Consider the following 8894-nt stretch of genomic DNA (forward strand, 5'->3'; position numbering starts at 1 on the left):
AAAGTGTGTGAAAGACAGGAAAACAGCAGTTTCATATGCAGGGTGTTTTCCCCTTAGACTTAGATGTTGATAAATTGTGTTTTGTTGTTGTTGTGGTGGTGGTTGTTGTTGTTGTTTTCTTTTTGTAAATTTTGTGAAACATCTTTTTCTAATGTTACTCTTACTGCTTATTATAGTTGCCAGCCATAATTCTGAAGGTAAAATGGGGTCCTGGGTCCTCAGCAAGAACAACAAGTTTCCGTAATTGCTTAGCAATCTCTCTAGCCCTGAAGATAAATTTGGACAAGGCAGAAAAAATGGAGTTCATGGATTTTGGATTGTCCAGAAAGCTAGTTTTTCAATAGTTTTTGGTAGGATTTATGAAAAGAAATGTAATGGCTATATTGTTGCTATTTTTTTGTGTGAATATTTAAAATTTAATGAAAATTTGAGGAAGGAATACATTAGGGTGATAATTTTAGTTCTTATTTATACTGTGATTGAGGAAAGAAATTAGAAAATTATAACCAGTGTAAAAAATGTTTAGTAATTCATTTCATAAGTGCATATTAATGTCTTATAACTAATAATTTATATATTTTTTAGAAAATTAATTTATAGTCATTATATATTTTGACATCTTCCTTTCCTATTTGTATCCCTTTGACTTCCTTTTGTTGTCTAATTGCTCTGGCTAGGACTTCCAGTACTATATTGAATAGGTAGGGTGAGAGTGGGCAGCCTTGTCTAGTTCCTGATCTTAGTGGGGTTGCTTCAAGTTTCTCTCCATTTAGTTTGATGTTGGCTACTGGCTTGCTGTATATTGCTTTTACTATGTTTAGATATGGGCCTTGTATTCCTGATCTTTCTAAGACTTTTTACATGAAGGGATGTTGAATTTTGTCAAATACTTTCTCAGCATCTAGTGAGATGATCATGTGGTTTTTTTCTTTGAGTTTATTTATGTAGTGGATTACATTGATGGATTTCTGAATATTGAACCATCCCTGCATTCCTGGGACAGAGCCTATTTGATCATGATGGATGATTGTTTTGATGTGTTCTTGGATTCAGTTGCCAGAATTTTATTGAGTATTTTTGCATCAATATTTATAAGGGAGATTGGTCTGTAGTTCTCTTTCATTGTTGGGTCTTTAGGTATGAGCGTAACTGTAGCTTCATAGAAGGAATTGGGTAATGTTCCTTCTGTTTCTATTTTGTGAAATGATAGAATTCTGCACTAAAACAGTCTGGTCCTGGGCTTGCTTTTTTTTTTTTTTTTTTTTTTGTAGGGAGACTTTTTAATGACTGCTGGTATTTCTTTAGGGGTTATAGGACTATTTAGATGGTTTTATCTGCTCCTGATTTAAATTTGGTACCTGGTATCTGTCTGGGAAATTGTCCATTTCATCCACATTTTACAATTTTGTTGAGTATAGACTTTGGTATTAGGATCTGATGATTTTTTGAATTTCCTCACGGTTTCTGTTGTTATGTCTCCCTTTTCACTTCTGATTTTTATTAATTTTGGATACTGTCTCTGTGCCCTCTGGTTAGTCTGGCTAAGGGTTTATCTATCTTGTTGATTTTCTCAAAGAACCAGCTCCTGGTTTTGTTGATACTTTGTATAGTTCTTTTTGTTTGTACTTGGTTGATTTCAGCCCTGAGTTTGATTATTTCCTGCCGTCTACTCCTCTTGGGTGTATTTGCTTCTTTTTGTTCTAGAGCTTTTAGATGTGCTGTCAAGTTGTTAGTGTCTGCTCTTTCCACATTCTTTTTGTAGACACTTAGAGCACTTAGAGCTATGAGCTTTCCTCTTAGTACTGCTCTCATTGAGTCCCACAAGTTTTGATATGATGTGTCCTCATTTTAATTTAATTCTAAAAACTCTATAATTTTTTTTACTTCTTTTCTGACCAAGTTATCATTGAGTAGAGCATTGTTCAGTTTCCACATGTATGTGTGCTTTTCATTGATTTTTTTCATTATTGCCTTAGTCCGTGTTGATCACTTAGGATGCATGGGATTATTTCAATTTTCTTCTATCTGTTGAGGCCTGTTTTTTTTTTTTTTTTTTTTTTTTTTTTTGACTAAGTATTTGGTCAGTTTTGGAGAAGGTACCATGAGGTGCTGACAAGAAGGTATATTGTTTTGTTTTTTAGATGAAATGTTCTATAAATATCTTCTAAATCTATTTGGTTTATAACTTCTCTTAGTTTCACTGTGTTTCTGTTTCCAAGATCTGTCCATAGCTGAGAGTGGGTTGTTGAAATCCCCCACTATTATTGTGTGAGGTGCAATGTATGCTTTGAGCTTTAGTAAAGTTTCTTTTATGTATGTGGGTGCCCTTACATTTGGGACATAGATGTGCAGAATTGACATTTTTATCTTGGTTGATAGTTCCTTTGAAGAGTATGAACTGTCCATTCTTACCTTTCTTGGTAACTTCTGGTTGAAAGTCAATTTTATTCTATTTTAGAATGGCTACTCCAACTTGTTTCTGGGGCCATTTGCTTGGAATATTGTTTTCCAGCCTTTTATACTGAGGTAATGTCTGTCATTGTCACTGAGGTGTCTTTTCTGTATGCAGCAAAATGTTGGGTCCTGTGTACATATCCAGTTTGTTAGTCTGTGTCTTTTTATTGGGGAATTGAGTCCATTGATGTTAAGAGATATTAAGGAGAAGTGATTGTTGCTTCCTGTTATTTTTGTTATTAGAGATGGAGTTATCTTTGTGTGGCTATCTTCTTTTGGGTTTGTTGGAAGAAGATTATTTTCTTGCTCTTTCTAGAGTATAATTTCCCTCCTTGTGTTGGAGCTTTCCCTCTATTATTCTTTGTAGGGCTGGATTTGTGGGAAGATATTCTGTAAATTTGGCTTTGTCATGGAATATCTTGGTTTCTCCATCTATGGTAATTGAGAGTTTTGCTGGGTATAGTAGTCTGGGCTGGCATTTGTGTTCTCTTAGGGTCTGTATGATATCTGTCCAGGATCTTCTGGCTTTTATACTCTCTGGTGAGAAGTCTGGTGTAATTCTTATAGGTCTGCCTTTATAAGTTATTTGACCTTTTTCCCTTATTGCTTTTAATATTCTTTATTTGTTTTGTGTATTTGGTGTTTTTGATTATTATGTGACAGGAGGTATTTCTTTTCTGGTCTAGTCTATTTGGAGTTCTGTAGGCTTCTTGTATGTTTATAGACATCTTGTTCCTTTAGATTAGGGAAGTTTTCTTCTTTAATTTTGTTGAAGCTATTTATTGTCCCTTTAAGTTGGGAATCTTCACACTCATCTATACCTGTTATCTTTAGGTTTGGTCTTCTCGCAGTGGCCTGGATTTCCTGGAAGTTTTGGGTTAGGAGCCTTTTGCATTTTTCATTTTCTTTGATAGTTGTGTCCATGTTTTCTATGGTATCTTCTGGTATCTATGGTATATTCTTTCTTCTGTCTCTCATGTTCTGTTGGTGATGCTTGTGTCTATGACGCCTGCTCTCTTTCCTAGGTTTTGTCTCTCCTGGGTAGTCTCCCTTTGTGATCTTTATTGTTGCTACTTCTATTTTTATGTCCTGAATGGTATTGTTCAATTCCTTCACCTGTTTGGTTGTGTTTTCTTGTAATTCTTTAAGGGATTTTTTTTGTTTCCACTTTAAGGGCTTCTCCCTGTTTACATGTATTCTCCTGTATTTTTTTAAGGCAGTTATTTATGTCCTGTTACAGATGGCTATGTCAAAGCCAGTTTCAGTTTGTTTTGTTTTGTTTGCAGTTTTCTGTGAGTTGTTTAAAGTTGGTAAAGGAGATATTGCTTTCAGAGTTGTTTTAATTGCCTTTCACTCATTGCTAAAGATGATTCTTATTGAGATCTTAGCAATTTTTATTTCTTCTTGAAAACATTGTACTGGGTCATTGATATTTTGAGTTCTTTGTATATTTGTTATATTAGTTATTTGTCACATGTATACTTGGTCAAGGTACTCTTTTGCTCTATGAAGTTTCTCTTCTGCTGATTGTTTACTTGTTTACTTAGCTATGCAGAAGTGGTTTTGGTTTTATGAGATCCCATATGTCAAATGTGGGTGTTAATTCCTTGGTAAATAGGACCAGCACATAGTCTATTTCCACACAATTTTTTGTGGCTCATTTGTTTTGTCTACAGCTGCTTTATATTTTATGGTAATACTGGTTACATTGAAGGACTTTTGATTAGGTTCATATGATTGTAATTTCTTTTGAATGAATTTTTCTTTCTTTTTTATTTCTTACTTTCTTTCTATCTTTCTTTCTGACTCTCTTTCTTGTGCTTCTGCTCTCCAGCTCTCCAGCTCTCCCTCTCTCCAACTCTCCCACTCTCCCGCTCTACTGCTCTCCAGCTCTCCACCTATCCCACTCCCCTGCTCTCCTGTTCTGCTCTCCTGTTCTGCTCTCCTGTTCTGCTCTCCTGTTCTGCTCTCCTGTTCTGCTCTCCTGTTCTGCTCTCCTGTTCTGCTCTCCTGTTTTGCTCTCCTGTTCTGCTCTCCTGTTCTGCTCTCCTGTTCTGCTCTCCTGTTCTGCTCTCCTGTTCTGCTCTCCTGTTCTGCTCTCCTGTTCTGCTCTCCTGCTCTCCTGCTCTCCTGCTCTCCTGCTCTCCTGCTCTCCTGCTCTCCTGATCTCCTGCTCTTCTGCTCTCCTGCTCTTCTGCTCACCTGCTCTCCTGCTCTCCTGCTCTCCTGCTCTCCTGCTCTCCTGCTCTCCTGCTCTCCTGCTCTCCTGCTCTCCTGCTCTCCTGCTCTCCTGCTCTCCTGCTCTCCTGCTCTCCTGCTCTCCTGCTCTCCTGCTCTCCTGCTCTCCACCTATCCCACTCTCCTGCTCTCCCACTCTCCTGCTCTCCTGTTCTGCTCTCCTGCTCTCCTGCTCTCCTGCTCTCCTGCTCTTCTGCTCACCTGCTCTCCTGCTCTCCTGCTCTCCTGCTCTCCTGCTCTCCTGCTCTCCTGCTCTCCTGCTCTCCTGCTCTCCTGCTCTCCTGCTCTCCTGCTCTCCTGCTCTCCTGCTCTCCTGCTCTCCTGCTCTCCTGCTCTCCTGCTCTCCTGCTCTCCTGCTCTCCTGCTCTCCTGCTCTCCTGCTCTCCTGCTCTCCTGCTCTCCTGCTCTCCTGCTCTCCTGCTCCCCTGCTCTCCTGCTCTCCTGCTCTCCTGTTCTGCTCTCCTGCTCTCCTGCTCTCCTGCTCTCCTGCTCTCCTGCTCTCCTGCTCTCCTGCTCTCCTGCTCTCCTGCTCTCCTGCTCTCCTGCTCTCCTGCTCTCCTGCTCTCCTGCTCTCCTGTTCTGCTCTCCTGCTCTCCTGTTCTGCTCTCCTGCTCTCCTGTTCTGCTCTCCTGCTCACCTGCTCTCCTGCTCTCCTGCTCTCCTGTTCTGCTCTCCTGCTCTCCTGCTCTCCTGCTCTCCTGCTCTCCTGCTCTCCTGCTCTCCTGCTCTCCTGCTCTCCTGCTCTCCTGCTCTCCTGCTCTCCTGCTCTCCTGCTCTCCTGCTCTCCTGCTCTCCTGCTCTCCTGCTCTCCTGCTCTCCTGCTCTCCTGTTCTGCTCTCCTGCTCTCCTGCTCTCCTGCTCTCCTGCTCTCCTGCTCTCCTGCTCTCCTGCTCTCCTGCTCTCCTGCTCTCCTGCTCTCCTGCTCTCCTGTTCTGCTCTCCTGCTCTCCTGCTCTCCTGCTCTCCTGCTCTCCTGTTCTGCTCTAGTGCTCTCCTGCTCTCCTGCTCTTCTGCTCACCTGCTCTCCTGCTCTCCTGCTCTTCTGCTCTCCTGCTCTCCTGCTCTCCTGCTCTCCTGCTCTCCTGCTCTCCTGCTCTCCTGCTCTCCTGCTCTCCTGCTCTCCTCCTCTCCTGCTCTCCTGTTCTGCTCTCCTGCTCTCCTGTTCTGCTCTCCTGCTCACCTGCTCTCCTGCTCTCCTGCTCTCCTGCTCTCCTGCTCTCCTGCTCTCCTGCTCTCCTGCTCTCCTGCTCTCCTGCTCTCCTGCTCTCCTGCTCTCCTGCTCTCCTGCTCTCCTGCTCTCCTGCTCTCCTGTTCTGCTCTCCTGCTCTCCTGCTCTCCTGCTCTCCTGCTCTCCTGCTCTCCTGCTCTCCTGCTCTTCTGCTCTCCTGCTCTCCTGCTCTCCTGTTCTGCTCTCCTGCTCTCCTGCTCTCCTGCTCTCCTGCTCTCCTGCTCTCCTGCTCTCCTGCTCTCCTGCTCTCCTGCTCTCCTGCTCTCCTGCTCTCCTGCTCTCCTGCTCTCCTGCTCTCCTGCTCTCCTGCTCTCCTGCTCTCCTGCTCTCCTGCTCTCCTGCTCTCCTGCTCTCCTGCTCTCCTGCTCTCCTGCTCTCCTGTTCTGCTCTCCTGCTCTCCTGTTCTGCTCTCCTGCACACCTGCTCTCCTGCTCTCCTGCTCTCCTGCTCTCCTACTCTTCTGCTCTCCTCCTGCTCTCCTGCTCTCCTGCTCTCCTGCTCTCCTGCTCTCCTCCTGCTCTCCTGCTCTCCTGCTCTCCTGCTCTCCTGCTCTCCTGCTCTCCTGCTCTCCTGCTCTCCTGCTCTCCTGCTCTCCTGCTCTCCTGCTCTCCTGCTCTTCTGCTCACCTGCTCTAGTGCTCTCCTGTTCTGCTCTCCTGCTCTCCTGCTCTCCTGCTCTCCTGCTCTCCTGCTCCCCTGCTCCCCTGCTCCCCTGCTCCCCTGCTCCCCTGCTCCCCTGCTCCCCTGCTCCCCTGCTCCCCTGCTCCCCTGCTCCCCTGCTCCCCTGCTCCCCTGCTCCCCTGCTCCCCTGCTCCCCTGCTCCCCTGCTCCCCTGCTCCCCTGCTCCCCTGCTCCCCTGCTCCCCTGCTCCCCTGCTCCCCTGCTCCCCTGCTCCCCTGCTCTCCTGCTCTCCTGCTCTCCTGCTCTCCTGCTCTCCTGCTCTCCTGCTCTCCTGCTCTCCTGCTCTCCTGTTCTGCTCTCCTGCTCTCCTGCTCTCCTGCTCTCCTGTTCTGCTCTCCTGCTCTCCTGCTCTCCTGCTCTCCTGCTCTCCTGCTCTCCTGCTCTCCTGCTCTCCTGCTCTCCTGCTCTCCTGCTCTCCTGCTCTCCTGCTCTCCTGCTCTCCTGCTCTCCTGCTCTCCTGCTCTCCTGCTCCCCTGCTCTCCTGCTCTCCTGCTCTCCTCTTCTGCTCTCCTGCTCTCCTGCTCTCCTGCTCTCCTGCTCTCCTGCTCTCCTGCTCTCCTGCTCTCCTGCTCTCCTGCTCTCCTGCTCTCCTGTTCTGCTCTCCTGCTCTCCTGCTCTCCTGTTCTGCTCTCCTGCTCTCCTGTTCTGCTCACCTGCTCTCCTGCTCTCCTGCTCTCCTGTTCTGCTCTCCTGCTCTCCTGCTCTCCTGCTCTCCTGCTCTCCTGCTCTCCTGCTCTCCTGCTCTCCTGCTCTCCTGCTCTCCTGCTCTCCTGCTCTCCTGCTCTCCTGCTCTCCTGCTCTCCTGCTCTCCTGCTCTCCTGCTCTCCTGCTCTCCTGCTCTCCTGCTCTCCTGCTCTCCTACTCTCCTGCTCTCCTGCTCTCCTGCTCTCCTGCTCCCCTGCTCTCCTGCTCTCCTGCTCTCCTGTTCTGCTCTCCTGCTCTCCTGCTCTCCTGCTCTCCTGCTCTCCTGCTCTCCTGCTCTCCTGCTCTCCTGCTCTCCTGCTCTCCTGCTCTCCTGCTCTCCTGCTCTCCTGCTCTCCTGCTCTCCTGCTCTCCTGTTCTGCTCTCCTGCTCTCCTGTTCTCCTGCTCTCCTGCTCTCCTGCTCTCCTGCTCTCCTGCTCTCCTGCTCTCCTGTTCTGCTCTCCTGCTCTCCTGTTCTCCTGCTCTCCTGCTCTCCTGCTCTCCTGCTCTCCTGCTCTCCTGCTCTCCTGCTCTCCTGTTCTGCTCTCCTGCTCTCCTGTTCTGCTCTCCTGCTCACCTGCTCTCCTGCTCTCCTGCTCTCCTGCTCTCCTGCTCTCCTGCTCTCCTGCTCTCCTGCTCTCCTGCTCTCCTGCTCTCCTGCTCTCCTGCTCTCCTGTTCTGCTCTCCCGCTCCCCTGCTCTCCTGCTCTCCTGCTCTCCTGCTCTCCTGCTCTCCTGCTCTCCTGCTCTCCTGCTCTCCTGCTCTCCTGCTCTCCTGCTCTCCTGCTCTCCTGCTCACCTGCTCTCCTGCTCTCCTGTTCTGCTCTCCTGCTCTCCTGCTCTCCTGCTCTCCTGCTCTCCTGCTCTCCTGCTCTCCTGCTCTCCTGCTCTCCTGCTCTCCTGCTCTCCTGCTCTCCTGCTCTCCTGCTCTCCTGCTCTCCTGCTCTCCTGTTCTGCTCTCCTGCTCACCTGCTCTCCTGCTCTCCTGCTCTCCTGCTCTCCTGTTCTGCTCTCCTGCTCTCTTGCTCTCCTGCTCTTCTGCTCTCCTGCTCCCCCTCTCTCCTACTCTCCTTCTCTCCTGCTCTCCTGCTCTCCTGCTCCCCTGCTCACCTGCTCTCCTGCTCCCCTGCTCCCCTGCTCCCCTGCTCCCCTGCTCCCCTGCTCCCCTGCTCCCCTGCTCCCCTGCTCCCCTGCTCCCCTGCTCTCCTGCTCACCTGCTCTCCTGCTCCCCTGCTCTCCTGCTCTCCTGCTCCCCTGCTCCCCTGCTCCCCTGCTCCCCTGCTCCCCTGCTTTCCTGCTCCCCTGCTCCCCTGCTCCCCTGCTTTCCTGCACCTGTCCTGCTCCTTTCCTGCTCCTGCTCCTGCTTTTATTTCTGCTTTTTCTTCTGCTTCTTCTATTTCTGCTTCTCCTTCTTATGTTTCTGCTTCTGCTTCTTCTTCTATTTCTGCTTCTTCTTCTTCTTCTACTATTTCTGCTTCTGCTTCTTCTATTTCTGCTTCAGCTTCTCCTTCTATTTCTCCTTCTCCTTCTTCTCCTTCTTTTTCTCCTTCTCCTGCTCATGCTCTGGCTCTTCCTCTCCCTCTCTCAGTCTCCCTCTCTCCTTCTGCCCCTTCC

The sequence above is a fragment of the Arvicanthis niloticus genome (assembly GCF_011762505.2).
Source record: "Arvicanthis niloticus isolate mArvNil1 chromosome Y unlocalized genomic scaffold, mArvNil1.pat.X SUPER_Y_unloc_4, whole genome shotgun sequence".
Classification (NCBI taxonomy): domain Eukaryota; kingdom Metazoa; phylum Chordata; class Mammalia; order Rodentia; family Muridae; genus Arvicanthis; species Arvicanthis niloticus.